The 24,914-nt window shown below is 39.5% G+C and overlaps 1 protein-coding gene across 1 annotated transcript in view; it reads left to right on the top strand.

Annotated features, from left to right (window-relative positions):
• The first annotated feature begins 2,273 nt into the window (after window positions 1-2,273).
• LOC150088795 (uncharacterized) overlaps window positions 2,274-24,914 on the top strand; it is a 157,629-nt gene continuing 134,988 nt past the window's right edge. The window contains exon 1 of the mRNA XM_090370903.1: window positions 2,274-2,428. The gene's annotated coding sequence lies outside the window, so the exon portion shown is untranslated. The remainder of the gene's footprint in view (window positions 2,429-24,914) is intronic.

Raw genomic sequence — 24,914 nt, 5'->3', positions numbered from 1 at the left:
CAATGCCGTTTTTTATGTCCCTTTACAGAGCAGAAATTCCAGGCATATTCTTCATTTTAAATGCGAATTTATCATCATATTTTGACTTCCTATATAGATGCGGGCCACAGTTTATTTAAGTTCCATGGGGGACGAGGAATTCTCTTTTATCTATCCGCTAATACTCTGCGCATTGAAACAGAAATAAAGCTGGCTTTTATCGACGGAGCGAAACAAACCCTTCCGGGTTTAACTTATTCTAATGATTAACAGTCCCGCGGGACCAGGAACGAACGTTGTAAACCTTTTAGGGGCATTGGAATGGTCCTAAAATGGAATGGCAAATATATAACGCTTATTTTCTCCATGATTAAAAGTGTTCTAACAACATACTCGTACTGAACGCTCTTCCGGAAAGAAACCGTTAATTATATTTACGATTATACTAATGGTTTTAAGATTGGACGCTGAACTCGTATGGAAAATAATGAGGCAGTTGATTCGCTCTGTTGGGACTCGCCAGGGTACACGGGAACTGGATGTTTTCAGAACAGAAAGATTGGTGGTACAAGAATAACCAGTCTTAGCCCATGAAAGGGTGTTATTCCTAATTAGAAAGAAATTTTGGAATTTTTCTCAAATATTTCCAATTTTATGTCCAAAATAGGACTGTATATAGCCCATACACGTCGTTCCATGGGTTCCACTAATTGTCTAATGGAATCTAGAAGAAGAATAGCCAGATTTGGAGTGTAGCTTCAGATTTTGCTGTTCTTCCATTACGATATTTGTCAGATGCTGTTTTATGGTCGGTAGAGAACTACAAAACCGAACTGACCTTTCCAACGTGTAGTAGACACTCCCAATTGGATTCAAATCTGGAGAATTAGGCTGCCAGTGTAGATGTTGGAAATCGTTCCTGGAACCATTGAGATACAGTTGTGTTGTCGTCTTCAAAGAATCCATCGCAATCCGGGTAAAAATTAAGTATAGTAGGGTGAAGTTGGTTGGATACAGAACGATATGCATGGAGGTAGCACAACCTTCTAACGGTATGAGTTGCTGCTGTCCGTACCAAAAGCCCTCGTGGGTAGCACAGTTGGTGGGTTTGCCGTCCTCCCCACACTGAGTGGAAAAGACTTGAGTTCGAGTCCCCCAACTCAAGTCTTTGACGATGACACGGGAGAATTTTTATGGGCTTTTTTCACAACGTGGCTGAGTTAGTCGGTCTCAGGCGAGGGTAGCATCGTTTTTTTCTCCTGGAAACTCGGATTTTTCATCCAGAAAAACAGAAAATTGACCTCAGAACACACACAATTGACCTTAGTCGCTGATGCTCCTAAAACCCTACTACAACAACATGTTTTGGCCTCATTTCAGAGTACCAACTTTCTGCAGCATTTCTTCCTCTTAGAGATGCATTTTCCTTTCGTTCTTCCACCTATGGCAAACTTTTCAGATAGTAGCCAATGATTTCCTTTGTTTTCTCAGTTGTGGTTCCTTCTAAATGCGCTCTAACAATACGTCATTCTGAAAATCGGAAAGATGACCTGTTTTCCCCATTGCTAAATCGACTAATAAGCCCCAGGAAAGGGTACAGTATATCTGCTACCAAAGAACTCATGATGGACAACTTAGATTTGTATATCGTACGTTTATCTGTTGACGTCAATTTCAAAAAGGTTTCTAATTTTTTTGCCGGTGAGTGTATAATGAAGTCTAAATTTCAGGAAATTGATTGTTTTGTTTTCCACGAAAGTTGATGATTAGTGAAGCCCTGAATTAACCTCTTGTATGTTCGTGTGACCTCTCTGCACACATCCATCGTTGATTTGTATGCGAATATGGTACACCCAGACATTCGACCTCGGAAAACGAGGAAACATCGCCCGTACAATGCGGTGTACCGATAGCCTAGTAGCGCCAGGTCCCTGTTGCGGCACATCTCCTCGGAGCGTCTAAGGAAATACTCCTTCAAGTCAGCTTTAAGACGTTGTTGGCAAAAGAAGGTAGAACAAGGCCGCACGCTGTCCGTGCCCTCAAACCACCCAGGGCGACTCGCAGTTTCGGAGGCGGCATCTGTTGCTGGGTGAGGTACAGTGTGTGTGTGTGTGTGCGTGTAAGGTAGGGGGAGTGACACGCGGGCAACCTGCTGACTGGAAATTGTAGGTTTATCAGCATTGCACTATGCAAAGTGAATTGTTAATTGAGCGCAACCGATTACGACAGAAAAATTCCAGTCGGAGAAGTCTGACTGCAACTGACAGCGCCACCAAGTGGTTAGTTAATAGAAGTGTTCGCAGATGTGTCCCGAATAGGTGCTTTGTGCGTTTGATATGCGGCTAAGATACGTCGACAAATGAGTGAGTCCGCTGTGTGCGATCAACAAATCTAAGCTCTTTAGGACCGAACCATGACTTTAGATGAGGATGATCAGTATCAGAAACAGGTAGGTCACGTGTTAGATTCCAGTCTTTTATTGAACTTTGTTTTGTATTTCTTACGTCACTTTCCACTTTCTGAGTTCTTCGCAATAGAATCCTGAAAAACCGCTTGCAAACTAGGCAATATTCTTGTAGCATGTTGTTAAAGTCGAAGTTCAAAGTTTCATCACGTGATTTTTTTCCATAAAATAGCATTTATAGATTCTGTTGGCATTATTCTGACAGTATGATATACAACACTCACCAATATTGGAGGCATCCCAAAATGTTGGACAGCCACGATCATTCTACTACGGTGCTACAAAAAAAAAAAAGTCTGAACCATCAGATGCCACCATCTTGGATCACGTATTGGACCAGTGCAATCCTTTTCAAAAGCTTTTCCAAGATGGTGACCCCACCCTCGTGAAAACTGTAAATAACAAGATTCGTCCCTCTACAGAGTCCCTTTTACACGCTACTAGAGGCCAGTTTTTCCGGTTCAGAAGATAACTTTAGCCATGCATTAACTTTTGTGATGAAAGCGGGTGATAATTTGTAGAACCCAGGTTGATGTAATGCTTGTAATGGTATGGTACGCCCATTGTCCCTTTACATTCCAGACCTTTTAGAAGATTCTTTGGTAGCTTTAGTCGCAGGCAACATGGCCAACTTTCGGAGATCTCTTGACAAAACATGGGGTATGATTGGTTGAGGGAGACCTGAAAATCCTGTCTTTTCTCCAAGATTACTTGTATAATCACTTTATCTAAGGACATTTCTTAGAATCTGTTTTTAAATCGAGTGTAAAATTCTTCCCACAGGCAAGTACTTATGTTTTTTTTCTCGAACTCGAGAAAGAGTATACTCTACAACCTTTTGGTCAAAAGCTATTTACAACAGGAAGGGTAGAACATGAAGCTTTGTTTAGTACCAAACATGTCCATCTTCAATATGTTTTTGGTAACACTGGATCCAGTTTTCCATACTATTTCTGCAGATGATTGCTCACAATGGCAGTAAAAATATAAAATCTTTGGATTTTCAAGTGGATGATTTAGTCTCGTGCGAGAATTAAGTTGTCTTTTTTCCCCCTTCCGAAAATTCGAACTTTTCATCCAGCAAACAAAAATACTCGTCAGTTTTGTATATCCGGTTATCACTGTAGCTTTTAAAACACGGTACCTGTGAAAGTTACCAACTAATTAACTTCGAAAGTGTTGTAGGAGTACCACCTTCACAGGCGCCCTCTACTCCTAACATGGACATCGACCTGCCAATAGATGAAAATACAGTACAGTCACTTTCTTTCTCCCACACGGTAGGCACTTCCTACAATCAACTCTTTCTCACCTCATTTGCTGAGGACCATAAAGTGGCTTTGCTGTATGACAAATGGTTTCCCACGCTTCGCTGCTAGAGGGCGTGTTGTTGACCCGTACAACCAAATAAAAGTTCTTTTATTTAGTAACAAGACTTTCATGGCAATGTAGCGTATCTGTAGCCTCCCTTACACAAAGGTCCAGTGGTACGGAACAGCATTGAATCATGACAGTGTAGTTCAGGAGCTATGGTAGGTAAATTAGCAGTTAATGGCAAAGGGGTAGCACGTGATAAGATAAATCGTCTGCCTCGATATAAAGTTCAATGTAATGCGGAAGTTTAGGTAGTAGTGACCATAATTTCATCTGTTTTTCTGAAAGCTATTATTATATTTCATTCTACTGATTCTGATTATATTCATTTCTGGTCCTATGTACATCCTGTTGAGTTTGTTCTTCTCTGCCCAATGTCTTCTGTGGGTACCCTTTTAAATGACACAGTTAGAAAGTTTAGGGCGTATCTCGGGGGTTCCGTTGTTGGTTCTGAAGTCATAAAAGAAGCTCTCAAAAGCATTCTTTGGGAATACTGTGCAGGGTAAGAATATACACTGCCTGACCTCTTAATTAGGACCATGGAGGATTGGACTATATGCGATCTATGCAAATCGAAATGGTAGCATGGTGTGTGCGACGTGTAGAGGTAGTCAGATGATTATCCGGCATTAATAACGATGCCTTTCCCACCTCCCACTTCTCCTAGTAACAGGAAAGGGGTTGTCAAAAGTTGCGAGGGGGTCAGAAGATGAGGTAAATTTGCATTCTTGATATTAAATGTCGATGTACGTCGAAGTAATGTGATTGAACCTGTTGTAAAGTAATGTATAAATAAACGAAGAACGTTGACAGTCACGTAGCAGGGCATTTAGTTCAAAAATTGAGGTTCGAAAGACGACTCTAATTGGACGTCGGAGAAATTCCACCGCATAATGCGGCTCATAGATCTCGGACGGAAATCATGGATGGGTGGGAACACCTAAGGTGCGTGGGATGGGAAAACTGCTGCGAGGATAACGAGCTGATCCGAGTCAAGGTACGACAGCCAGCACCTCGTTATCAGTAATAATTACCTCCTTCTTATGTGACCCGATCCGCATTACACCAATGGAATTCCGATTGCAATGAGCGGAAAAGTGACATCGGCACAGGTGTCGATGTCGCTTTGGTCCAGGAATCTCGGCAGTGATAGTGAAAGGACGAAGAACATTGTGACCTTTAGAGAACCCGGACGTAAACGCGTGTGTCTATAACCATGGAAACGGCGAAGAAAGAATGCAATTAATGGGCTTGGTGTGGCTCGTAAGAAAGGTGTGTACCGTTGTAATGCGATGACGTTATCTGCATGACTGGATGATCTCATTCACGATCCAACCACAAAAATTCCACTGGCGCTTGAGTAACAAAAGACAACAATAAAAACCATCTGTGAATCCAACTGTTCTATTCTCATACGTGCTTATCCAAATCTGAGGAATTGAAATATGAAGCGATATTTGTTTCATGGCTCAGAATTGGGGGTGGATTAAGCTATGTGAAAGCCACAAGTCTTAAGTATAATCATTAAAGAAGCAAATTAGAAACCAATTAGTTAATACGCCAAACAAAACACCAAAATTCCTCATTATGGGCGATATTATTACTGGAAAGTAATGATATTTTTAAATCTGCGTGAGTCTATCCAGTATCTCCAAGATATTGTCGTTGTTAGAGGGTTTTAGGATTATCAGTGACTAAGGTTATATTGCTCCATGTATATTGCGTGTGTTCTGTGGTAGATTTTCTGTTTGCTGGATGAAAACCGAGTTTCCAGGAGAAAAACCATTCTACCCAAGCCTGAAACCGACTAAATCGGCCACGTTGTGAAAAAAGGCCCACAAAAATTCCTCACGTCATCGACAGGACTCGAACTGGGATCTTTCCACCCGGTGTGGGGAGGACGGCGATTCTACCAACTGTGCTACCCACGAAGTCTCCAAGATATTAAAAATAACAATTACTTATAATTCGATTTAATAATAATTCTATTATTACAGTACTTCAGTCATAATGGAAAAGACTCAGTTTTACCACACACTTTGGTTAAAGTCTGGATATCGAGCTTTTGCTCAAACGAGTTGGTAAACCTTAAGATTTACCAGGATTTTGGTTTTTACAATTAACATTACACTCAAAATTTACTTTTACTCATGAAAGGGGCGGCAGCAAAATTTCTATAATAAAAGGGGGCGTCGTTCTGGAAAGAGTTGAAGATCACTGATCTTGATGTATTCAAAACTCCTTGTATTTGTCATCATAGGCTTGCATAGCCGCCTATGTTATTGCGCTTTCCACCCATGGCTGAATACCGTTCATTGACGTCATAATTATCTATTACGTATCCATCTGTGAATGCATGGATACATTACACACTTGAACATTTAAATAGGACTACCTGGCCTAATGATATTAAGCGGACTGAACCATGAGAATAAGAGTTCGTCCACGTGAGTGCGATTGACAGTAAATGCGTGGGTATGTGTACAGTTAGCATACAGTGTTACGTTTGATGCGTACAGGAAAAGGATCGATTTTGAGGGACATTCATCCTCCAGGTGAACAATTATTAGTAGATAATATAGAAGGCCAACTTGATACTAGGTAGCTGACACTATTCAATGTACTCTTAGTGTATTAAATAATTCAATGCATGTTACACTGCACAATGAAAAAATTTTTCAGTAGAAATATGGTGGTACTTGAGTGTATTTCTTAAAGCTGATTTAACAGAGAAAACCCGACTTTAAAGACGTAGTCCACAGATATAATACATTTACGCATCATGGCCTCAGTTATTAGTCCAATCCTTCATCCAGATCCATCTGCATCTTTCTGGTCTGGCAGAGAAAAACCACCTGCAGTGCAAATAGTATTTGTCTGCACTAGTCCAGCTAGTGTTTGTAACGGTTAATATTGTTTGTTCCTAAATATTTAAGGGATAGCAAGCCTTGTGCAACGAGTGAAAGCAACCTTTACAGGGGAATGATATGTTTTCAGACCTTCCAAAAAGCAGTAGAAATGCTCATTACGAAGCTGTGGGAATCTCATAATTAGTGATGGTACGGCATTGGATGAACATGTCAGATGAACGTCCTTGATAGGTCATTCTTTGCTTTCACCCACCCCATGCAGGTGAGCTACCAAACAGGTTTCGACGCAACCTCCTCCTTTTCAGCAGAGCTGATTCATCGTGAAGGAGTCAGGTGGTGGTCCTCAGCGTACTCAGAGCCACCCAGACTCACAACAGTCGGGGGTGGTGCCGTGTGATAGTTTGCGCGTTCTCACTCCGTTTCAGCAGGACATCGGCACATCTGTCACTCGGAGGGGTCAAAGGAATACACTAACAGGTAAGGGTCAAGGTTCGATACATTCAATCCGCATTCCGTAAATACATTCAGAAAACTTCCTCATCTTTAATGTACGGACTATCCCGGAGTTGGTGGCTCTTTGGCCTTCCCCCCTTACGTAATGGGGAGTCGTAGGTGGAGGAGCAGCTTTGGGGCCTCGTTAGTTATAGAAAGTGAATTCGAACTCATTCATCTGTTGTCTAAATCTCTCCTTTTTCATGTTTGAACTGTGGGTGTGAGTGGTTTAACACAGGCATATATGGAGAAGTCTTTAAGATCCACGAAGGCAATCGAATGTGTTGAGACGAATGGCCAATAGTTGGTGAGTGTTAAGGAAGGTGAAGATCTAAGGATTATATGAGATACTTAAAAAAGGTAACGTATTGGTAAGGGTAGAGGTGAAAAAGTTCATAATTGGCAGATTCATTTTAAGATCTGGAGAATTATTCCTGTTCTGACTTGCGAACTAATTACCATAATCTCTGTAAAATATCTTTGAGTTTCTTTTCAAACACCTGCCACGTTAAGATGATTTAACAGAATATTGTAATATTCTCTTAAAAATGTACTTGTAAATAAAATAGCACATAGTGAACTCCCGTTATAGCGCTTTCGAAGGGACTGACCAAATGACAGAATCAACTTTTAAAGAATTCAATCCTGCCTTGCTATTCGAACTCGCTGAACTTCAAGTCCAAATGGAACATTAAGCATATAAATTTAGTCTGCGGGAAATTTCTGTTGGGAGTGGGCGTTTTGTACGGATTTTTCCCCTTGAATTCCGAATAAGTTGTAGGCGGGATGGACTTACCTTGAGTGAAGTAATAGAAGATGACATTTGGTATGTTGTCTCGAATGGGATCACTGATCCCTGCTGTGGCTTTTTAATAAATAAAAGAAACCGTGATGAAGTTACGTACCAACCCTGAGTAGGTTAAAAGACCACCTCTTATCAGTCCGTGTTCAGTCGGCAGATCGTATTTCTTTCAACCTACTCCATGTGACCTTTCTCACCCTTGTCTGATGAAGAGAGCTCTTCTTGAAACAAAAGAGTGCGAGTTGTTGATAAATCATTCTGACATCACCTCTCATTATCTTTTTCAAGACGTGCTGTGCGAGTTCGGGTTCGCTGTTCACAATGATAGTTTGTGTGTTCTGCTGACCTGCATTATAGGGAACCCATTTTCCCTGCTATTGTGTGAGGCTGACCATCGTGACTCGAATGGATATTTGAGTTAGTATGTGGGCGTTTCTTGTCCACTTCCGGTTAAAGAGGTTGTCTTGTAAGTACCAAACTTTCTGTGCGATGAAAGCGTTGAACTCGATTTCACTCTAATTTCATTTTATGTGATGAAATCTTTTTATTCTTTTGGACTTTCCATACTTCAAAGCATCATCTACAAAATCGAATGTTTGTTGGTGATCGGTGGGGTACGTTGTGCATTTATGGTAAAAATACAGTTTGGTACATGTTTTGACGTATGGCAAGCATCATCAACTTTAAAAGAAAGACTTTCCGATTACTCAATTATCAACTTAATGTAAGATCTTTTAACAACCCGCTTTCGTTCAGATGGGCGGTAAGACCATGTATATGCGCCTAGAATGCCTCCCTAGAAGCTTTGTAACCTACACATCCGGGAGACTCTGGGTGTCACAATTGTAAAGGAGTTGTTCTTTGAATGGGTGTTTCTAACTCATTGAAACAACCACCCGACTACCATATTCACATTTGGAAGCGTGATTAACTCTTAGACAAATCAACGAAAGTAACTATTAAGGCATCATTTTCACAAGAACTTTGAAAGCTAATATTTGTGCAAGGGGAATAGGATGGATGAGTTCATTTGCCACCATTGACGTTAATTGCATCATTACAATAGATGGATGAAAAATCAATGCAAAGAGGCTAAAAAATGAGGGCTTCAGATCCTTCAGAAAGACAAAAGCCGTTAAGATAGATGGCTGCGAATATTTTTATAGGGTAGTGCATTATCTGAGCTTGGACAGTCAATATCAACCCAAGAAGTTTACTTTTTATTAATATTTCAATTTCCAAGAACGAACTGCAATCAATTCTAATATAAGGATGGAACTGGGTCCGAAACCACTTTCAGTTATTTATTCATCGAAGGGGAATTCCCTATCAGTTTACCCTCTTATTTGTGGTTAAAAGGAGCGGTGTTCTCATCCAAAAGGCATGCTCACGATGTCTTAAGTCTAAACTTGTTTGAAGACACAAAAAACTTGTTCTATGCAGTTGAGCAGTGACCAGCTGTCACCTGAGGGAATAAATATTGCTGAGATGCATGATGACACATATGTTCTACGGAAATAACAGGAATAGCTGCGGCAACTGTTGTCGACTCTAAAAGCCAGCCCCTATGGCGCCAGAGTGCTACTTTCGAGATAAGTATATTACATTACCAAAAGTGAAGGATGCACTTTACTTGTTAGTTCTATGGTGTGCGCTTTCTTCTATAGTCAAAAGAAATATTTTAAAACTACATATACGTGATAAAATTAATCGAAAGATTCTACTGAAGTGGTAGATCAACAACAACAAAACCGGACTGTTGAACGATGTGGTCAGACGAGTCTCGATTATACTTTCTTCTTCACCATGAAGCCGTACATCCAGACTGTCTCGTGTCCGCCACTCAAGCGGTATCATGGCATGGGGTATGTTGGAACGGATTTGGTCTGTTCATACCGTTAAAAAGGTAGTTTTACCTCCAATGAATATCTTTGTCATATTGGACCGATTTTACTCTGTAATGCTTCATTTTAACCCGGATTGCTATGAATTCTTTCAAGACAATGCAACTACCTATCGTGCAAAAATTGTACCCGAATGGTTCGAGGAATATTATCAAGATTTCCAGTATCTACCCTGGCTTCCTAATTCTCCAGATTTGAATCCTGTTGAGAATATCTGGATATGTTGGAAAAAGACAGTTCGGCTTCTCAGTTCTTTACCAGCCGACAAAATCCTGATGGAAGGATGGTCAAATTTGCAGCTAGACTACTTCCACAGACACATAATGGAATCTGTGCCACGCCGTGTACGGACTGTAATTCGAGTGCAGAAGCGTCATTGTTTGTTTCATCAAGACACTGGAACTCCTCACTAACCAAGGGAAATACATTCTTGAAAAGTATCTGACAAAAAAGTGGGAGGCAACACCAAAGTCCTATAGAATGTTTGGAATAGGATGTTTGGCAAAAATAATACGCTAATGAAATATACGAAAAAATAAACTTAATTTACCACTTATACAAGATGAAAATGGTGGCAAGCTTCAATACAATAAGAGGAATGCCATGTCTTTTAACTCCAAAGGTGAAAAAAAGTTTGGGAGCCACTGGCGTACAGCGTAAACAAACAAATTTTACTTTTTAGGAGATTCTACACTGGTGTGCAAAATTTAAGGACCAGTCAGGTTTTCACCTGTAGCTTATAGGAGTTGCCTGGATATGGGAAAAGCATTCCAAAGGAACCTCGTGAGGTACAGAAACGATGAAGGAAACAACACCGACACAACAATGGAAACAAACCGGTACAGAGGGACTTTATTCAGAAATGGCAACATAGCACTGGCTGCCAATGATACAGATGCATCACTGTTCCATCTTTGGCAAAGGGAAGAGGTGGTCCTCAGTAGGAGATATAACCACCCCTAATGTCGATGCAGGCTTTGCACCGCCTGGCCATACTTAGAACAATGTTGTTGATAAGTTCTTGGGGTAACATCGTCCATTCCTCTGTCAGCGCCATCTTCAGCTGGTGAATATTTTCTGCTGGGTGTGGACGTGCCGCTAGGCGTCTCCCCAGAGCGTCCCATTTGTGTTCGATGGGATTTAGATCGAGGGAAACGGGCAGGCCAATCCATACGAACAATGTCCTAACTTTCCAAAAGCATATCACAGCTGCAGTGTGATGGGGTGTGGCGTTATCATCCATAAACATGAACTCGGGGCCAATGGCATCTCGGAACAGGCGCACATAGAGAAGTATTGCCACAGTACAGTAGCGTGCACCGATTACAGTACCGCCTTGTTTGTGGGGTGATACCGTGTGCCAACCTCTCACCAGATTAGCTGACATCCAGAATCGCTGCTGAGACTGAATCTACTCATCAGTAAAGAGTACCTTAAGTAAAGATTTTGTGGTTGTAACCGTTAGAAATAGTGTTGGTCCTTAAGTTTTGCACACTGGTGTATTAAAAAGTGCCACAGACAAGATTGGGATACAAGAAAACCTTGTTCGCACTTTACTTTCACTTCTGTAAGTGAAATTTTTTCAGGAAATACACAAAGAAGTGGGGACATTGTTCCAGAGACCAAAAGAAGAAATCATTAATGGATTCTGGGAGAGTAATGGGCATCTTCTGACGTTCGGTTTGCAACTCGCGCTATAACTTTTATCGAAAGAAATTACCAGTGGTCTAGTACCATGGATGGATTAAAGGAAGGTGGGCAACCTTTCCTGAAGTTGTGTAAGGCTGGGAATTGAAGTCCGAGTCTCCTCCGTGGAGAAGTGCTCTAGCCCAGTGAGGCGTTTTCAGCAGGGCTCGTAGCGGCTCTCGACTGTGCTAATGGATGCACGATGGTCTGTTCCTTTAACCTAATTTCTGCGCTCGTAATTTTCTTCCAGCTTCTCAATCCTCGACCAATTCATGCTCTTGCCTACTCAGTTGAATCATAAGATTCAACTGAGTAGGCATGTTAAAACGGCTCCGATACTCCATCCGTGACAGGGTACGACGAGTTGTACATTCTGAATTGCCTCTTTTGTTCCCATTGTTTTACTGGGATGCTATTTGACTAATTGTAGCTTTTCTATTATTAATGAAAAGAATAGTGCATCTAATAAAGTGGCCATACAGTGTATACTAATAAACACAAAAAAAGTGTATCTTGGAGATGGAAAACTTTACCACTAAATATTAATCAACAACCATATGAAGAACGCTTCAGACGGTTGTTGCCTAGAGGGGTAGGATCATAAATACTCACAATTTCTTGTTTATACATTACAGTCCTGGTATTTCTCCCATATTTTTTACATTTTACTGTAATTCCTTTACTTTTAAATGAATAAAATGAATTATTTATCTGCTGCATTAAGGTCACAACCTCCAGATAGTCATTCAAGATATTTGACTTTCGGAAAGTTCATTGCATAACTTTGTTTCTTTAAATATATCCTTTCTGTACCAGCTTCATTAAATTTTCTCAGACTAATCTTAAACTGGTTTGAAACCAAGCGAATTTTCCAGGAACATTCTCACATGAGCATTTATTCCTTTAAGTTCCATTCCAGTTTCTTTCTATTTTGTTTCCTTTGTACGTTATGAAACCTTTTCTCAGTATCTAGTTAGACTACGAAGTTATTGATTATAACACTGAAGAAGTACTAGTTTATGCAATCCGAAACGTATGTTAATTTTTCTTGTGGTCTGGTACATCTGTAGTATAGAATGAAATATAAAAGTTTAAAATCCTAGAAATAGAATTAGTAATTATACAATTAGAGTTATTTATAACACTCAGTGTTTTATTTTTGTAATTTTTCTATGTGTTTTAAGTCCCAGTTGAATGGCTGATGCAGATTGCTGTTAATGAGTCAGAATTTTTAACAGTAAATCAATGGCGCGCCATTTTGGGAGTTTGTGTACATGGCAATGACATGACTTCAGGCTATTGCCTACTATTCCCTGTCCCATTTCCCTTACGAGGAAGTTTCATGGCTGATTTTGTTTTAATCATAACCCGGCAGCCATGGATAATGACAGCTCCTCCAATTATCGCTTGCGTGATGATACTTCGGGAATAGTTAATCTAATTATTTAAAAGTTTTGCCCAGAAAATGTTAGTTTTATTCCTTCTGGCTCAACTCTGGTCGTTTTAGTCCAAAAAGATTCATTCTCTGTTCGTATCCTTGACTCATGCGCATTAGATTTTGTAATTAACTCATCCGATTAGATGGAACAGATTTGATTTTACGTAATCTCGTTGGAGAGTTTCTAGCTCCAACATAAATGCAATATTGCATAAATTTCTGACTATGAGTTTTCATCATTTTTACACCTACAACAAGCAGGTTACGCCACCTTTAAACCTACACGTTCTGTTTCCGATTTATATCATAAGTTAAATATAAATTTAACAGAATCCATTGCCCAATGGGTTGCTAGAGTCACTTGACCTGAATTTATAACAGTGATGAACCAGGACAACACACATGCACAAATCCGTTATGGGGAAACTTTTGATTTCAAAGCATCAAAACGTGCTATTTGTATTCATGAAAGGAGTTTAAGTCTTCAGTATTTTACATTCGCTCAGGCTGCACATGAAACAGTGAGACACCAAGGTATTTTCCTGCCCCGGTTAGAAAGATTTTTTTGGCTCCCCCTTTAAGGCTATAATTATATTTTTTCATTATTTGTAAAATTTGGCGTCCCTTAAAGAAGGGATCCGCGAAAAAGGGCCCTTCTAGCCCTTTCCTTAATTCAACACTGACACGAAACCCCGTAATACTATTGTATTCTCTAACTTGCAAAATTTCTCTAAATTATGGCCTTCACAGAATATGAACAGAAAAATTAAATCGAGGTCCCAATTTTAAGTAATTCATTATCGTACCGATAGATGGCACCACCACCCACCTGGACAATACAACAGCAATTGTTTCTCTTAACTTCAAATATAACGGTAATTGTAATTATTGCTGTACTTAGAAAAGAGAAAAAACTTTAAAGAATAATTTTACAAATGCTTTCAAGCTTCCAACTGATAAGTACAGCAACAAACCTTGTGTGAAAACCCAGAAAAGGTTCAAAAGACCATAACATTCATTATTAATATTAAATGTTTTGCATTGTCTTCAACTTAAGTTGTCGGTGTCTTTTGCCATTTATGGATAGCTTGAAGAATCCACACACCCTTGTCTTCTTAGCCAAAGAAGCCGTGCAACTATTCGGGGCAACAGTTCCCTTTAGGCTGTGTTATTTGGGCCCACCTCTCCCCTTCGAACTTATCGTACGTAGAATGAAACCTCCCCCTGCCTGCAGCCCTGTTTCAAAGAGGGTAAATTAAGTAGGCCCCAAGTTCCTGCCTTACTACGGATGGAAAGAAAGAGGGAGACGCTTGCCAGGTGCTTTCGGTCACTGGGAAAACGCTTGTTCTCTTTAACGTCCGCCGGTTTCAACGCACACAACAGGTAAATGGCTGGAACAGTGCAGTTCGAATTTGTTGAATCAAGTCCAGTCTAGAAGAAGCCAGACAACGATAGTTGAATGGAATACCACTGGATTTGGCACTTTAAATATTACAGGTGGCCCTCGAATGGAATATTTATTCAGGTAAGACGTTTTTTTAAAAAAACATTCGTTTTTCAAATGAGCAATAACCAGCCGTTGTGTTAGCAAAATGGGTCTCAAAATGAGGTTCCAACTTCGTTGAACTTTTATGGTTCTCATATATTATTCTCAAAAACGAAACCTTATTCCAAGTAAGCCTCGAGGAGATATTGTTAAAGGGTAATTAATTATTTAGATATTATTATGCCATCAATTGGACTTTTTGTAATTGGTTTGGACAGTCTATCCCGGCATGCCTTGAGCAGTAGACAATAGTGATGCATTTTTATGGTTTCATCTCAATTATAAAAAAGTTTCTAGGATGGTTAAACCATCGGACGTATGACATGGCCCTAGCAAAGAATATGCAGCGTAGTCAGATGATCATATACCCAGAGAATACTCGCTGGGGTGGAATTGGCTGTATTTGCATGTCTGAAGAGTAACCAGCTCGAGATTTATTTCACAACACTCGTTTAATTTGAAATTCCTAACTTAAAATGAGTCTGAAATTAAAGCCATTTTACTGAGGAAGCTTATTAATTATAATAAGATATTAGTGAATTTTATAAATATTAACTTTAAATCATAAATTATACTTAAAAAGGTGGTCTGTACCTCGATATGATGTTTAATTAATGCAGTGTCAAAGCGAAATGGACGAAAAAGAAACTATGTACACTATACTGTCAAAAGTCTTGAACACCTGTTTGGTTAAAAGGAAGAAGGCGAGTCATTTAAGTAAAAAAAAAAAAAAAAAGACATCGAACTTCTTGAAAGGATCCAAAGACGGATAACTCGCGTGGTGAGATCGACAAAAGGGCGTCCATATGAAGAAAGACTTCGAATATGTGGGTTGCAGAGCTTGGAAACTAGACACCTTAGAGGAGACTTGTCTAAGATGTTTAAGGCTCTGAGAGGCATAAGAATGAAATTTTCACGGTTATAAATGATTCTAGAACTAGGGACCATAAATTCAAGTCACGGGGGGGGATGTTTAGACTGGATTGCAGGAAGTTTTATTTTAGCCAGCGAGTTATAAATTGCTGGAATAAGTTACCTACATGGGTGGTCGAGGCTGACAGTTTGAAGAAATTCAAAGGTCAGCTGGACCTACGCGAGATGGAAATGCATAGGTTATCTTATTTCCTTTTCTTTTATTAATTTTTTTTATTTTTATAATTTTTTTTTTGGCTGGTACAACATAAGCCTAAGGCTTCCTTGCACCATATGCCCATTACTAATACTAAAAAGATCTTGGGTTCGATCCCGCGTAGAACTGGTTTTCTTAATGGGTTTTGTTATAATTTTATTTTATAAAATCTGCTCAGCTGAGGAAAAATTTCTTTTAAGTTAGCACATCGCTTCGGGTAATTATGTCAAAATCCAGATTGATAATTATGACGCGTGTTCCCATTGGCTCAGGCTGTAAAATGTAATTTGAAGATAATTTTTCATTAAGAAGGGCGTCCGCCGTTAGACCTGTAGCGTAGTGGATGCATTACAACCACGTCCCCCACTGCAACGGGCGAAAAGTATTTAAACAAGTTCCTTACAGATCCCCAGAACAAAACGGAAAGACAATTTTGAGCAAAACGGTTTGGGATGGAAAAAAGCTGAATACACGCAATCTGAAGGCTATTAGTGTCATTTCCGGTTTTTATCGCAAAAAGACTGGACCCCCACCCCCCTCCTACATTCCTGCAGGAAGTCATTTTTATTAATAAGGCCTCCGCTCCAAGAGCGTACTTTTTTTTTTTTTTTTTGTCAGTTTGGAATGTTGAAGCATGCAACGTCCTTCCCACAAGGCCACAGTGGGCAGGTAATAAAGGGACGCTAGGCAAAACTGAGCAAGATGCAGGAGATATTCAGATTAAGTTTTGTGTCCCTTTTTTAATATGAAATATCTAGTAAATCTCTGACATTTATGTTAGAGATCCACTGGAATACAAACGAAATAAAGCGCAAAATATATCTCGATATTTTGCGCTTGTATTTCGAAATTAGCCGAAGATTCGATTTAAAATTTTTAAAGTGGGCTTTCAATAATGTTTTTGCCATATTTGGCCTTAATTTAATTTTTTTTAAATTATTTTGTATGCATAATTCTTCCATAGCATCCTTTTTGCCTTTTAATAAATAATTTTATCTCTCCACATCTTCGGTCCTGTTGGGTAGCACAGTTGGTACAATCACCAAACAGAAACATCGTGGTGCTACTGCAGCCAGGCCATCGTGGATAGCACAGTTGGTAGGATCACCGTCCTCTCCACACCGGGTGGAAAAAGCCCGAGTTCGAGTCACGTCGATGACTTGAGGAATTTATGGGCCTTTTTGACAACGTAGCTGAGTTAGTCGGTCTCAGGTGAGGGCAACATGGTGTATACTGTATCCCGCCAGTGAACGTCGAATACTGCCAACCACGAGTGCAGGGAGACTACAGGAATTGAGTGCACAAACCAAACAGTTTGGTTTGTGTGCTGCACTTCTTCGGTAAAATCCCAGCCCTCAATGAACAAAACTCATCCTGATTGGTCCCTATAAGGTTGGAAAGATGCATTATAGAGTGAAGAATCATGGTACACGATTTTCTGGTGTGATGGCTGTTTGTATTCTCTCAGATTCCCGAAGAATGTTATTTACTAGTGTGCTATGCGAACAGTGAACTTTGGTGGAGGTGCTGTCGCCATCTGGTGTTGTTTCTCATAGTTTTTGGCCAGGACCATTGGTCATCATTCCTGGAATAATGAATGCCATGACATTATAGACAATTACCCTCTTCCTACACTGTGGCAGCACTATGGGAAGTGCGCTTTTCTATTTCAGCACGACAGACGACATTCATGGTGCAGAGCCTGTAATGGTTTGTTTTGAAAACTTGGATGTGCAATTGGCCTCTCCAGTGCTCCGACACTAACCTTACTGACTACCTTTGAGATGAACAACTGGTAAACATCAACTTCGGACAAAATGCTGTAAATGTTGTTCAGAAGATAGAATTCCAGCACATTATCAAATATTATATTGAAAAAGGTTCTCTGAAACACGAGCCTCGCAGATGGCACAGTGATTATAATCACTGTTCTCCCACAGTAGAAAAGACCTAGGTTTGAATCCCGTCCGTGACCCGAGGATTACATTTTATTCTCTCAAAAACTCGGGTTTTTCATCCAGAAAACCGACCAAAGAAGACATTATATTGACGCCTCACAGACTTAATAGTTGCTTTGACACTTAACACACACGCTAATCTTCGAGACGTGCAGGTGTCCGATGACTTTTGTCAATACAGTGTATTTGAAATGAAATTTCACAGTCTTAGCAAAGACAAACGAAATGAGCAGGTCTTGTTATAAACTAGCATACGAGTAACTATAACAGAAGAATTTGAGTTGGAGATTGCCTGGAGAACGCCACCTAACGTTGTGTCTCGTTTCCACCAACAAAGTTCTGTGGAGAAGAAGAAAACGTGATGGTTATTTCCCGAACTTCAGAGTGAGCCTGTTGGTCTTAATGCTCAAAACCCTCATTGCTCAATAGATATTTTGGACAACTCCGTAGTACCTGCGCTTTGTCTCAAATGCCATAGAATATCTTTGAGATGGGCAAGAACATCTGCTCAGAGAGAGACCTGCACGATCCATTTTGATATCATTTTTTAATAAATTTCCAACATTACTTGAGTCCAAATACTTTTTGTGAGGATAGTGTCGAATAATAGCCACGTCCGTGAGTCGTAGTATGATGTTTCTTAAACAGCTTTTTAAGAAATAAAAGAATTGTTGAATACTGTTAGACATATAGACGATGTTTGAATAACTTGCAAGCACTTGTGGTTTCAGACTGTGTAATCAGAAGGCCCATTCATCTTGTGGTGCCCCATTTGATCTGCAAATATTTACTCTTCCCTTACAACGAAGTTATCGCAATGGTCAGATAAGAAATTAATGGCAGCAATAAAATAGGATTCCGGTAGTATGAACAGAGTCGAGCGACAAGGGACCTTACCCTTAAATAAACAAGAAATAAAAAAAAAAAAAAGACACGAATAGTGTTGCCAAACCAGGGTGAAGGGTGAAGTTTAAGCGTATCTTTTATTTCAGCAGACTGACAGCAGGATTTCACGTATCCTCTTGGTCCCTATGGATTTATCCACCCTCTGACTTTATAATGTAATCAAATGGGGATTAGACACGGTTATGAGCTGTCAAAATAGCACATAATTCGTTGAGCAATCAGACAACCAACTCCGATGAACGAACAAAGGAATGACAATCGTATTCCTTAATAATCAGGTTTGTTGACCTCGAGTGAGTTAGAAGAGAAGTCAAAGGTCAGGCGATAGTCTTTGGAAGACATTTAAAATTTAGATGTGATACAAACGAGGCTTTGAATAGATTTGTCTGCGACTACAGAATTCGATTAAGAGCGCCTGGAATGTGACAAGGGGAAATGATATATTTACTCTCAAATATGCGAACTAAGATCATACCTTCGATAAACGCCGCACGTTAAATCAAATATTCTACCAGGTAACTGATACTCCCCGGTTGACCTTCAATTTGTGACCTCAGGTGGACAAATTAGCGACACGAGGCCGACAGGAACCCTATTATTACACGGGCCAACTATGGCACACTATTTAACGGGACGGAGCGATGAATGTCCCCCAGGACATAACCTTCAAGAAGACACGAATCTCGAAGACAGGGAGAGATCAATCTGCGACCTGTTTTGGTTCTACATTTTTTTTTTTCCCCTCATACATAAGTTAGGGCACGATGATGAAGGGAGGAAAATATCGCCGGAAGCATCTATTTTGCACGTGCTTGGGATAACTCTCAGTTTCTTTGGCTGGCTTAACAGACGAAAATGTCTAAGGCAGATTCAAAAAAAACGTGCTCTACAAATCGACGTTTTCGAATCTGTCGAAAATCTAATTTTCATTGAGTTTTCCAACTTAAGAGAAAGAAGTAGAGAGAAAAACACCTGGTAGATAAGATGGAACCAGACAGTGCTCTCCTTTCTTTCAAACACTGCCTTACAGAAAGCGAGCTGTGGTCTGAAGTATTGTTCCAAAAAATGGAAGTTGAAGGAATAAATGAAGAAGAAGAAGAAAAGTTTGTTCTGCGAGTTGTCAATTGGACAGTAGAAAGATGCTGATTGGTTACAGCATGGTTTGGAAGAAAGAGTGGGGATTATAGAAGCCAATTCAGAAGAACAGTGCCTGTGGAAGTATTTATAGAAAAGACATGCAACAGAAACAGAACCTCTATGAGAGGGAGTGGAGAGACTTTGAAAAGATGGGTCATTAATTAACCTAACTGCTCTCTTTTGAATGAAGTTTAGAAGCTGAGCACCATCCCACATGTGGGAACAATAGTCCATGATAAGGCAGATTTAAGATTTGTAAAGAATGAGTATCTGTTTAGAAGAAAAGTAACGCCGAGAGCGAAGGATACAACCCAGTTTTTTTAGATGCAGAAGAAACAATGTTTGTGATGTGCTTATGCCAAGAAAGATTAGAAGTCAGGGTAATCTCTAATAGATATTCTTTCCGCATTCTTTCTAGACATTCAAATATCAATCCTTTTTTTTTTTTTTTAGAAATATAAGAAAGGACTGAGTTTTAGATGGATTGAAATTAACTAAGTTATCTTTGCCTAAGTCTAAATTTTCTAATGATACAAAGGCTGGAAGGATGTTAATGATAAGAATCGAGGATGGTACTGCAACAAGATCTAGAAAAATTAGGCAAATGGACTGAGAAGTAACAAGGATTAACGTATGAAGCGTGCGGTACCATACGAAGGGTAGTGGAGAATGAAAAAATACCTTTTTTTCATTCTCCACTACACTTGGATGGGGGTAACTTATGAAATCAGACATGAAATTCTCTGAACAATGCAAACAGGCTGCCACAACAGTTCATGGGGTTTTGTCAATGATACACAGGAACTTTACCATCAGGGACACAGGAGGTGACTGTGCCGTTGTATAAAGGCAGAGGAGAGTTTGAAGTGTTGAATGGAGTGAGTAAAATAAATGCTGATGGTATCCTTACTCCTTCTTGGACAATGCACATAAGGGGACATAACGTTAAACTTAAAAAGGATGGTTGTAGGACAGATGCGCGAAATTTTTCTTTCGACCACAGAGTAAATGATTATTGGTACAAACTTCCATCTGGTGTTTTGGAAGTGGCTAGACAAATTATTAGAGGAATGGCTAACTACGTGTGGAATTTATTTTTTGTTGGTTGATGTTACACAAACTTGCTTCCATGCATCAGTACTAATAACGCACGTCACTTTCCAATGTGGAGTTCGCAGCAACCTAATCTAATTCTCGTATTAAATATTGCTAATGAGAGAGGAAATAATATTTTAAGAACTTCTAGGAGAGACAGAAAACTGAATGAAGACATAAGAGAGAAAATGGAAGCGAAAAAGAATATTATTGCTACTATCGAAGAAAAGCGTTTAAAATGGTGTGTACATGTAAAACGGATGCAAGAAACCAGCTATCCAAAGGCTATCCTGGAATTGATCCATCTTGGAAGAAGAAGAGGAAGACATAGGAGGACATGGATTGATGGCGTATGGAAGTGCATGACAGCTCAAGGTTTAACTGGCCAAGACATCTTGAACCGCACTTTTTGGAAGGAAAAAATTATTACCAAAAAATAACTTAGACTAAGGAAACCCATTGCAAATGGAAACGCTCTTCTTAAAGAAGAGAGGAAACACGTCAGAACATGTCGCCTGCAGGCAACATGCCTAACAACGATATAGGAGTAGTGAAATCATTATACATCATGCTAACACTGTTTTTTAGTATTAATGCTGATCAATGTGTGCAGTATTTTGAAAAATACTAAAAGAAAACTAATTGTGGCTTATGAGATTACCAGTAGTTACTGTGTCAGTTCAGGCAAAGAATTATAACGGGGATTATCATATTCTCGTCTCATTGTGAGAAAACTTCCTGATGTATTCCTGTATTGTGTCCCTGTTAGAAGTTATTTTTGGTTAATCCTACGTTTAGTACTGTACATTTGTTTCGGCAATACTGCAATCATATCTTTTTGACACAAGGAGGTGTGGGATTGTCTTGCGTCACTTCACAGAATCCTATTGTTGCTTGTTACATACAGTCGTTCACCTGGAAATAATGACAGTTCTCACACGGTGCATCTGACCTATATATTTTCAAGTGAATTCTTAAAGGGATGTTTTCAACAATATTTTTTTAATCACTGGATGAAATTTAAACGAGAGTACTTTGTTGCGAGGAATTCTACAGTCGCAGATTGGCTCTTCTGAAAGTAACTTCTATGTCTTTTTATTTCTTTGGGAACTGTTGCGTGAAGGTTTTCTTTATGAGATCCGTAGTTGAGAACCAGAGTGATAACTTAGAGTTATTGACATCGATGGAAAATGTGTAAGAAACACAAAATCCTTTGGAAGGTGGGATGATAGTTCTGCTTGGTTTACTGTCCAACTTAACACAGACAGAACATCCCGGCTCTCCAAGTTTTTGCACACCTACTCGCTAGGGGGAGGCTGTAATATACACACTTTAATGACAACCACTTGACTAGTAGTATGGAAATCACTTGCATGACCAACCAACCATTACCAGCAACTGGCAGACTTGTGGCCCTGACCTCGGACTTATATTTTAATATGTTTCGTTTCGAATGTCGGAGATACCCATGTGTGGTCAGTCCGCGACACACACACACACACACACACACACGTGTACACACGGACGGACGCACACAAACACACGCGAGCGACTTCCTGTGAGTGGTTAGATCTAGACTAGGTTATTAGCGCGTGGTATTCTGGGTTGTGGTGTGTGTATGTGCACGCGACCATGAAGAAAGCCACTTCTAACACCACCTTGCGGCAGAAGTATTGTTTTAAGCACAGGTGCGGAAAAACCAAATTCTCCATTTTCGTTGTGTCAGCATCCCTCTATGTGATATCCTCGTCGAGAGTGTGATAAGTGAATGGAAGAACAAAAAGAAATATTTGCTTTTTAAGATAAGAAGAAAATGAAATGTGTATTCAAAGTTAGACCTGACACTTTCCAGAAAGATAGGCACTTGGATGCCACTATTCAAACCAAGCAGATTCTACTTCGTGATTTCAAAAACCTCCTGCCCGTGTAGTTTGAATTTAATTTTTGGGATTGGTTGCAGCTAGCGCCACCTGCCTCTAATGGTTTTGTTGGTTAAATAGCTTAACTAGGTGAGTATTACAATACAGTTTGATACTTATTAAAGTTGACTTAATTTAAATATATAAAAGCTGTATAATTTTATATGGTTTTTTAAATTTCTCACAGCTCAGATTTAATATTTAATTTGTGATTTACAGACGAAGACGCTTCTGAATCCATTTTCAGATTTTGTTATCAAATCAAAATGATTATGACTGTCTTTAGACAGAGATGAAAGTAAACTATTTAGGTCTTCAAAGAAAGGGCCTTTCTAAGGCCCTTTCTAAAAAAGAAACCTTAGAAAGGGCCTGAACTGCGGTATAAGTAAATGGCATACTTTTTAAAGAAAAATCAATATACTTCTTGTTGGAACAGTGCTTTTCATTTAGAGTAGTGCAATACCGAGGCACTTAACACTATGGGATGGATGTGCTAATTAATAAAAAAAAAACTTAAACTTGAGGCGATGCTCTACTCGTAAATGATGTTTTATAGCTATCACAGAATAAGGTTTAATGCCCTAAGTTTACTTGAAAATACGCAGCACCGATGACCATCTTTATATGACAGGACAAGTACATATAATGAATGATCAGTTTGAACATATGCGCTCAGTCAGTTTGTGGAGAAGAAAGGTGGTAGCTCGTTGTTACCTACACCATATAGTGTGCTCACATTTTCAGATATCAAGATGTGCACAAGCACTGCCTGCTACAAAAGTTCAGAAATATTTCTTGAACTTTCAGCACCTCCAATGATCTTCTCGTTCCCGATTTGTCTTTAACAGAACCATGATGCATTCTACAATAGAAAAAATTACTGGAATCCATCTGAGTTTAATTAATCTGAAAAGAAGAAATACCATTTCTTCTTGAAGAAAGAAGAAGCTTGTGAAAAGCAAGAAGAAATCATATCACTTTAAAATATGAGAGAGGGGGGTTGAGTGCTCAGACTTTTGGCTCGCTATATATACGAAACTCATGCTTATCCTGGGGCTATTTGGTGAAAGTCGCCCTGCTAATCCGCTTTTCCTCATAGAACTAACCTAAACACTGTCGAAAATTAGGATAAAGCCTAGTGCCTGCACGAAAAACGTGGATGACCTCGACCTAAGCGATTGAGGATATTTTAGACTTCATGTTCTTTAGCGGGACATGCAATCGTGAGTATCAGTGAAAGACGCCAGAATACCTGCACGAGATAAACAGAGAATGCATAAACTTTCGCTAAAAAGATCTTATCAGTACTACACAGAAATTCTTCCAGCAGATAAAAAAAGAAAAATAAAATCCCTGTTTGTACAGGAATGGTCATAAGAAATGTCATTAGTAATGCTTTGCTCAAATGAGCATTGTCTTCCATACTGACTTATTTATGATGATGACCGCTGCTTATTCGTCCGTGTTCTTCTGAAAGAAAGTTATCTCCTAAGCGAGCGTTCTGATTCTCCTCGAAGACACTTCAGAGCGAGAGACACCCAAAGGAAGCATCGTATTAAAGCCATCACTTAGATCTTTGTAAGGGAATACAGGAAACACGTGCTAGTACCGCTTTTTATTGACACCTTAAATAGTGTCATGCCAGTAGGAGTTGATTTAATGCTTCGAAAAGACGTCCACTATCTTCTAGGTCCTTAGTCGGGAGAGGCGTGCTGTCCGCGATAGTTGTTACAATGGGACAACTAATGCAATTTAGGGAGAATGCCTGGAGAGGGGATGTGAAGCTTTTACTTGAAGGACTGTTGTTAGAATCACAAAGAAAACACATTAAGGAATATCTGATGTTCATTTAGAGTTTAATTTTGGATCCTCATCCGAAGATACTGGAGAGATCTCATTGACTGATCATTCTATTTTCCTGAAAGAATGAAGATAGTCCTTAGCGTATTTCCATCCAAACACGAACTCTTTGTGTTGAAGTAATTTTAAAAAAGCATTCTTTCGAAATAAATCCTCATTTGAAGTTGACGAGCATTGCGAAGGGACATTGTTTGGAAACTTTATTATGAAGGAAAAGATACATTTTAAAAGATTAAAACTAGCCGCTTTTGTGTAATAATTTTCCTCCTGAATTATAAACAGGGATCAACGGACTCTTTGTTTCTATCCAGCGTGGTTTGCTTGCCCTGTATAAGCACACATCCATTACCTAAAT

The sequence above is a fragment of the Mastigoproctus giganteus genome, chromosome 3, assembly GCF_048544385.1.
Source record: "Mastigoproctus giganteus isolate SK-2022 chromosome 3, ASM4854438v1, whole genome shotgun sequence".
Taxonomy (NCBI): Eukaryota; Metazoa; Arthropoda; class Arachnida; order Uropygi; family Thelyphonidae; genus Mastigoproctus; species Mastigoproctus giganteus.
Note: the sequence above shows the minus strand (reverse complement) of the source record. Positions and strands in the feature narration are given on the sequence as shown.